The sequence below is a fragment of the Salvia miltiorrhiza genome, chromosome 5, assembly GCF_028751815.1.
Source record: "Salvia miltiorrhiza cultivar Shanhuang (shh) chromosome 5, IMPLAD_Smil_shh, whole genome shotgun sequence".
Taxonomy (NCBI): Eukaryota; Viridiplantae; Streptophyta; class Magnoliopsida; order Lamiales; family Lamiaceae; genus Salvia; species Salvia miltiorrhiza.
This window is the reverse complement of record NC_080391.1, coordinates 7,320,563-7,329,156: the sequence shown is the minus strand read 5'-3', so window position 1 is coordinate 7,329,156 and position 8,594 is coordinate 7,320,563. Positions and strand designations below refer to the sequence as shown.

General features: G+C 40.8%; 1 long non-coding RNA gene across 1 annotated transcript; it reads right to left on the bottom strand.

Annotated features, from left to right (window-relative positions):
• Positions 1-5,470: 5,470 nt before the first annotated feature.
• Positions 5,471-8,102, bottom strand: LOC130985641 (uncharacterized). Its single transcript, XR_009089037.1, has 2 exons — positions 7,930-8,102; positions 5,471-6,332 (listed from the first exon to the last, which is right to left on the bottom strand). It is a non-coding gene; the product is annotated as an uncharacterized LOC130985641 (long non-coding RNA).
• Positions 8,103-8,594: the final 492 nt, after the last annotated feature.

Below are 8,594 nucleotides of genomic sequence, written 5' to 3'. Positions count from 1 at the left end.
AAGCGATTTAGGGACTAGGCATCGATGATTAAGCAAAGGACTTCAATTATAACTCAATACTAATCTTGACGAACCTAATTATCTAGAGTGATCTCCCAACTAGTTCTAGCCCCCTCCCGGACGACTAAAACGGTAGATTACGGGTCATAGTTGCCGTCCCCGGTCAACTTCTAACCTATAACTCCCAAAAGCACACAAAGATCGACATACTCTCACCCAACTCTCAACCTCCCGGTTATCGAATTGATATGTTTCAAACACCTTATCTATTGCAATTATCCTCTCCCGATTCAAAGTGCAAATTAGAAATGCATAGAATGTGGCCAACAATCCATACAAGAAATAAATCAAGGGTTTGAAAAGATAATGTGCAAAGGAACAAACAAGATTTATATTGAGCACAAATAATCAATCCATTACAATAATCATCTAGCCTAATCCCCAAATCAAAGAGAAATTTAGCCTATCATGTTCAACAATAACATTCCCAATGAAAAGAGAAACATAAATGAAAAAGAGAGAAAGAATGAACAAATCCTATTGAGAAGCTTGCTTCAATCTTCTCTCATCTTCAATCCTTCTTCAAATGGGTAGGAATGAGTATGAATGTTGGGGATTAGGGCTTGGATATGGAGGTAGGAATGAGTAATGAATGTTGGGGATGATGAATAATGTGAGGAAAAGGGGAAAAATGGGGTTTAAGGGCTGAAAAACGCGATTGGGGCGTACTTGGGGATGCTCCGCTCTTTTCCCGCGGTCACGGCCCGAGTCCGCGGCCTTCAAACGTGGGGGATGCTCAGGGGACCCGCGGTCCCGCCCCGTGGCCGCGGGTGGTGACCGCGGGTGTCTCCTGAGTCGGGAACAGCTGACCCGCGGTCTTACCCCGCGGCCGCGGGTGGTGACCGCGGGGTACTGGGCGTTTTGCACAGTCCGCTCGTTTTGCTCCGTTCTCCCTCGTCCGGACTCGGATTTGGTCGCCGTTTGCGCTCACGGATTCCTCTCGAGACGTACTTCAATATCATATCTTCAAAATCCTCCAATTAATCCTTGATTTTTCCTGAAATTACTCCAAAACTACACAAAGATATCAAATCTTCATAAAACTAAATATTCGGGCACAAACAAGCATTCACAAGCAAAACATGAAGGGAAATGACAACAAAACATGTGGAATTGAGGTACGAAAACCATGTTTGTCAACCCCCCCAAACTTAAAGTGTTGTTTGTCCCCAAACGACGAAGAGAAGAGAAATAAAAGTAAACAAACATGTAAGCATGAATTGGTGTCATTTCAAGGGCTTCAACAATTTTAAAAATCTTTCAAAAGTGTATCACAAGCAGAAATGCATTCCAAGAAGTCACAAGTGATAGTGAGTTCAATATTATAGCATCGAAGCTTGAATCCTCACAAGGTGGATGTTTCAATGACGCACTCAACTCTCAAGTGTTTAGAATGGACGTGTTTGCACTCAAATTGAAACAAGTATGCAATCTACCATAAGCTTGCCATTTATCCTAACTCTCTATACTTCAATGTGTTATAAATAAAGATCAACAAGGGCTTTTCTTTAGGTTGCAATGAGAGCTCTTTGGTGAGGTGAGGTGTTTATAGGCAAAGTGACTCATATCCCATACAATTTCCAAATTGAATAAGTCATATTCACCATTGTTCTTTTCTAATCAATCAACCAATATCCCCACATTTCTTCTTTTTCACCCTATGAATACTTATCAAGACCATGATTCAAAAGGCAAATCAATCCCCTTTATACTTCTTTTATTCAACATTTCTTTTTGCTTTTCTTTTTCTTTACTTTTCTTTTGGAGCTCATAGGGGACTAGTGATTTTCACTCAATCAAAGTTAGACAAGTAATTTCAATCATTTCTCATACATTTTCATCAAAGTAACCACTAACAATCTAAGTTCTACCCATCATTGGTTAATTCAAAGAAAGGCTATAAGGCACAAAGATGGTAAACTAGGATCGCATGAGAATTTGGACACAATTTAAGTCAAGTGGCTAACAAGGATGGCCTTAAATCACTTCAATATTAACAACACATCTACTTTTATTTTCAAGAGAGGACTCATGGCAAGTTCTAGAGATCAACACACATGCTCAAATGATTTACACTCAAGAACAAAATGAGATTGTAAATGTATGACAATCAAAGGCTCAATTCTCACAAGCTCATTTTCTTTTTCAAGTTCTTGGAGAAACAACATTTAGCTCACTTGTCACAAGTTCAAACTTTTCATGCATAATCCACAAGTGATACACACAATTTTTCCAAAAACAAAATTCATATCATAAGCCCAACACACATTTCATCCAACTCATGTTTTTCAACAATCAAGCTCAAACTCAAGAGACATGGAAAAGCTCAAGAAAATAGACAAAATCTCATTATTCGAAAACTAAACTAACTAAATAAATAAACAACGGAATAAATGAGATAAGTAACCCATCTTCACGCTCCCCCCAAACTTATTTCACACAAAGGAGAAATAAGTCTGGATGAAGGAGAAAATGGTCACTTGTCTCGTACTCACAAGCGAGGTGGAGGCTTAGGCGGTGGCCATTTCTCATCAAATTTGCAAGCTCCATCCGCCGCGATCCAAAAATATGGTGGCTTTGCAATTCTTGAGACATCCCGGGCGTCATGGTAATCTCGTTCACCATCTAGAGTATCACCACACTCAAACAATTCCTTATTAGGCAAATCAAAATAAAAATCAAAAGATGAACATAAATAAAAGTGAAAGAAGCAAGCCTTCGTAGAATCGCCCGTGTCGAGGTAAGGATCGACAAAATTTATGACTTTGCATTCTTTGAAGCTTGTGCAGTCTTCATCTTTTTGGAATTGTAGAGGTTGCATTGGAAAAGTTGGGCTCTCGACTTCAAGGGATTTGGAGAATTGATCCTCACCTTCTTCAACTTCTTGAGGCTCTTCACTTAGCATTGGCATTGGTTCCTCATACAAGGTTCCATTTTGTAGGCTAATGGCCATGCACACATCATCAATTCGCTTTTGATTTTCCATAGTGGTAGCCAAAGACTTTCTTTGCTCTTCTAGCATAACATCCGAGTTTGCTATACTTTTTTTCTATCCAAGCTTGTGTAGCTATGAAGCATTGTAGAAGATCGTTTCTAACATTCGGTTTCTCCTCTTGATAGTACCGATTTCCCCCTTGAAAGCTTTCTTTAGTGAAATAAGAATTTTCATAATTCCAACTATTGAAATGGTCCTCATACTCCAATGGTGATTGCCACTCCATGGCATTGCACCCCATGTCATAATACTCGCCATAAGAAGGTGTGGGTTGGAAGGCTTCTTGAATAAATGGTTGCCTACAATTTCTTTTTGCTTCTAAAACTCGCAACTTAAGTTGCATCATCGCCAATTGTAGTTCGAGTTGCTCAACCAACTCATTCCTTCCATCATCCATTTAATATTTTTGGTGTTGTGTAACAATTTTCTTTTTCATCACCCTACCAACCAACAAAACAACGAGTCAAAACAAACATCTTAAGATAGAAAACAAAAATAAATCAAGTAAAATGTCTAAAGTAGTTAAGCACAATGATTCAAAATATCACAAACAATCAAACTAAACTAATCCCCGGCAACGGCGCCAAAAACTTGTTCGCTAATATTTTCACCACGCCGCAAGTATACGGGTAGTTGTAATATATGGAAGCAAGGTCGTATCCCACAAGGATTAGTAGTTCAATCTAGTGATTATCCTAATTCATTTTACTAGACTATTTAGACTAAATGAAGGAGTGATTGGTTTGATTATCTAACTAAATACTTAACAAGTGCAAAGACGAATAAAAACAAGCAAGCAAAGTGGATTAATAAGATGATTAAAGCGATTTAGGGACTAGGCATCGATGATTAAGCAAAGGACTTCAATTATAACTCAATACTAATCTTGACGAACCTAATTATCTAGAGTGATCTCCCAACTAGTTCTAGCCCCCTCCCGGACGACTAAAACGGTAGATTACGGGTCATAGTTGCCGTCCCCGGTCAACTTCTAACCTATAACTCCCAAAAGCACACAAAGATCGACATACTCTCACCCAACTCTCAACCTCCCGGTTATCGAATTGATATGTTTCAAACACCTTATCTATTGCAATTATCCTCTCCCGATTCAAAGTGCAAATTAGAAATGCATAGAATGTGGCCAACAATCCATACAAGAAATAAATCAAGGGTTTGAAAAGATAATGTGCAAAGGAACAAACAAGATTTATATTGAGCACAAATAATCAATCCATTACAATAATCATCTAGCCTAATCCCCAAATCAAAGAGAAATTTAGCCTATCATGTTCAACAATAACATTCCCAATGAAAAGAGAAACATAAATGAAAAAGAGAGAAAGAATGAACAAATCCTATTGAGAAGCTTGCTTCAATCTTCTCTCATCTTCAATCCTTCTTCAAATGGGTAGGAATGAGTATGAATGTTGGGGATTAGGGCTTGGATATGGAGGTAGGAATGAGTAATGAATGTTGGGGATGATGAATAATGTGAGGAAAAGGGGAAAAATGGGGTTTAAGGGCTGAAAAACGCGATTGGGGCGTACTTGGGGATGCTCCGCTCTTTTCCCGCGGTCACGGCCCGAGTCCGCGGCCTTCAAACGTGGGGGATGCTCAGGGGACCCGCGGTCCCGCCCCGTGGCCGCGGGTGGTGACCGCGGGTGTCTCCTGAGTCGGGAACAGCTGACCCGCGGTCTTACCCCGCGGCCGCGGGTGGTGACCGCGGGGTACTGGGCGTTTTGCACAGTCCGCTCGTTTTGCTCCGTTCTCCCTCGTCCGGACTCGGATTTGGTCGCCGTTTGCGCTCACGGATTCCTCTCGAGACGTACTTCAATATCATATCTTCAAAATCCTCCAATTAATCCTTGATTTTTCCTGAAATTACTCCAAAACTACACAAAGATATCAAATCTTCATAAAACTAAATATTCGGGCACAAACAAGCATTCACAAGCAAAACATGAAGGGAAATGACAACAAAACATGTGGAATTGAGGTACGAAAACCATGTTTGTCACGGACTTGGCTGGGCAGCTCCAAATCTGAAATTTCGATTTACAGATCGCCGGATTCGACATCACGACAACCACCAGCAGCATCTTCACCGCCGCTTGCAGCAGATCCGCTTCCGACGACAGCGCCGTCGACAACGTCGCTCTAGAGGTGGAGATCGAGATCACGTTCATCCACGGCAGGAGCGCCACACCGCAATGCGCCTCAGTCGCCGCCTGTCACACCCCAATTCTTGAATGAATAAATATAATGGAGGTGCAACTAATTCATAGAAATAAACAAGGAACAACCTTGTAAAAACCCGAAATAGGATAGAAAGTCGGGCTATGCCCCTTTGGATCACAAGTTTTGTTTCATGCTCCTGACAACCGACATTCATTGGCATAAATTTAGTAGTGAAAAGTCTAAGCTCGGTCAAATATATTATTTGAAATTTAACATGAAGATCTTAAGTTGGGAAAACAAAAAGACTGATATGAGTAATTGCTACAGCGGAAGTCTAACATAGGAATTTATCGCTAGCCTCAGCTCCGTCCCGTCAGCACCGGCCAGCCAACCTGAAAACATTTGAAAGTATTTTTGGGCTAAGTACTAATGTACTTAGTGGGCATGCATTTTCTGAAACATCTCATATTTTAATAAAGACAGTTTATCCAATTATACCTGACATAACTTAGAAGGTTTTAAAATGAAAGAAGTACTTCTAAGCATGTTAAAACATTTTCTTTCATTTGTGCGCACATGTCACACTCCCTTTCTGTTACTCGCTGTGATCCCGGACCTTTTAGCCACCGACGGATATCTGTCTCCTGCTTACTTGAACTGAGGGCGTAACCCAGACAAGTTTACTTTGACCTCGGGACGCTACCCAGGCAGGCCTGATATTTCTCATGCTCCGGAACACATCCAGCCGAGCACCCTTATAACGCCTCTGGTTAGAGCCCGATGGAGATCAACCCACCGAGTCAACTAACAAGTGTACACAATCCTCAAACAACGTATTAGGTCATAAGAGAACCTCAATTGATTAACTGTGCGAGCCTTAAACAGAGCAGAGTGCACATAAACATTTTATTGGATAAACAGTTTTCATTACATTAAATAAACAATTTGCATTTCATTGAAACATTTAGAGCTTAATAACTCAATCATACTTTGTACATTTGGAAAGTAAGCCCACCTGGTTAGGCAAAGCCTGAAGATCATAATCACATATAAACCTGTCTTGGGAAAGCAGCGCTAATCCCCCTGGTCACAAAGCCTACAAGAAATTCTATTCTTAATAGGTCTCATGAATCTAATCTTAAGTCATGGTGTAGTGCTTAATATTCTATGATTCACTTAGCCGGGTTTTCAAAATTTAATAAATAAATAATTGAAAACATTTCTCTTGAGTTAAGAACACCAACAATATTCTTACTCATCTTTCTTTAATAATTGGAATTATAAATAAAACCAATTAAATCATAAATATTTTTTTTACAAAATATAATGCAATTTCATGTCATGCTTAGCATATAATAAGTAATTTACTTAAAATATGCACATAATAATAATATGATATTATTATGAAAATTTTCTCTTTGAAAATAATTAATTAAACTAACTAATAGTTCAATTAATTAAAATAGAGCAGTCCAATTAATTAATTAATCAAGACAGCCCAAAGTTTTAAAATAAAACTGACCCAATTAGGATTTAAAATAAGGCCCAGTTGAATTAAACTAATCAGCCCAACTGATAAATAAAATAAAGGCCCAACTGTATAATAAAATAAAAACCGGCCCAACCACAGCATTAAAAACGGCCCAAGTCAATTTAATTTAAAAATCGGCCCATCAGGCCCAACCTCAAGCCCTACCTAGCCCAACACTCCCAAGCCCAAACCCTTCCCTTCTTCCCCCCTTCCCCCCTTCAGCCGCACACACTCTAACACAAACACACGCACACTAACACGCACACACTCAGATGGAAGAACACACACACACGCACGCCAAGAACTCGGTCTCTCTCTCCCTCTTCCAGAAGTAAGCTCGCCGGAGGAGCAGCGGCGAGAAGCCACGCCATCCTCGGCTCTCACACACACACACCCATGAAATCCGCTCGCTCTCTCTGTGTTACAGACACTAGAAATCCGCCGCTGCCGGAACTCATCCGAGCAAGCGGCCACAACCACTAACTCTTCAGTTCTCCCTTCTCTCGCCCCCGTCTCTCGATCTCTCTTTATTCTGCTCTCACGGCCGCTGGAGTTCCCATCACCGGCGACGACAACAGCGTCGAGCTGCCGCAGCGCCTGAACCCCAGCCATCCCTCTTCTCCGCCTCCGGCCGTGGCCGAGCGACAGCGGCAGGGCCGCCGCGCCATGGCCTCCCTCTGTGACTCCCGCCGACGAGCAGCAGCCGGAGCCGCCCGTAGCCTCCTCCCTTCTCTCCCTCCGGCCTACAGCAGTAGATGGAGCAAACTGCCGCCGCCGTGGCCTCCGTCTATGGAAACCCAGCCGGTCCACCCCTCTCTCTCACCGTGGCCGGGCGACAGCAGCGCCGCTGCCGTGCCATGCCTCCGTCCACCTCCCGACTCAGTTCACACAGCCACCACACTCGTCTACCCGACTCGACACACCAAAAATCTAGACTTGACAAACATAAACAACACTCAAGACTCCTCCTTTCTTCATTTTCTTTTAAAAAAAACAGACATGCTTCTTCTGTAAATAATTATATATATATAAACAGAGTGTATGCATATGTATTTTTTTTTTTTTGTATATGTCACTTTGATCATTCGTGATATGTGAAATCTGAATTATTATGTGGGGCATTTGGCTATGTGCACTAGGGAGTTAGTTCATAGATGAAAACCTTGAGGGTTAATGGTGGTTGGTGCTTGGTGCTTGGTGGCTTCTTTTGAGCGTTCTTGCCTTCTTGAATGCAGATGAGAGTTCTTGAATGTAACATGTTTTTTTTTTAGAATGAGTAAAGTCTCCTTGGTTTAATATAATAGAGATATGGCAGAGATTGAGATATGGCAGACAGAGAAGAGTGGACGAATGATTGCTGTGTAGGAGTAGGTGTAGTGGATGTATTGCAGTAGTGGAGTTGGTGGTGTGCTGCAGTAGAGGAGTTAGTGGTGGGAGTAGGTGTAGGAATAAAAAAATAAAATAAAATAGGATATAAAAAGTCTTTCAGATTGTACTATGAAAACTGTAATAATCGTTCAGTGTTTGCTTAAATAAAAGCTCGTAAAAATGCTTTGAATGCTAAATTAAATAAATATGCGACACACACAAATTTAATAACTAAATTTATAAATGTTTTTTTTTTTTAAACACTTTTGTTGGAATTAAAATAAACTCTTTTTCTCAATCCGGCGTGAATCATCTTAAATCTAAATTTAAAATAAATTCTAAATTTTGCTCGGGGAAACGGGTATTACATCCCTCCCTCCTTAAAAAAAATTCCGTCCTCGGAATTGCATATCTGATAATCTAGCTGGGGATATTAGTCTTTTATTTCATTCATCTCTT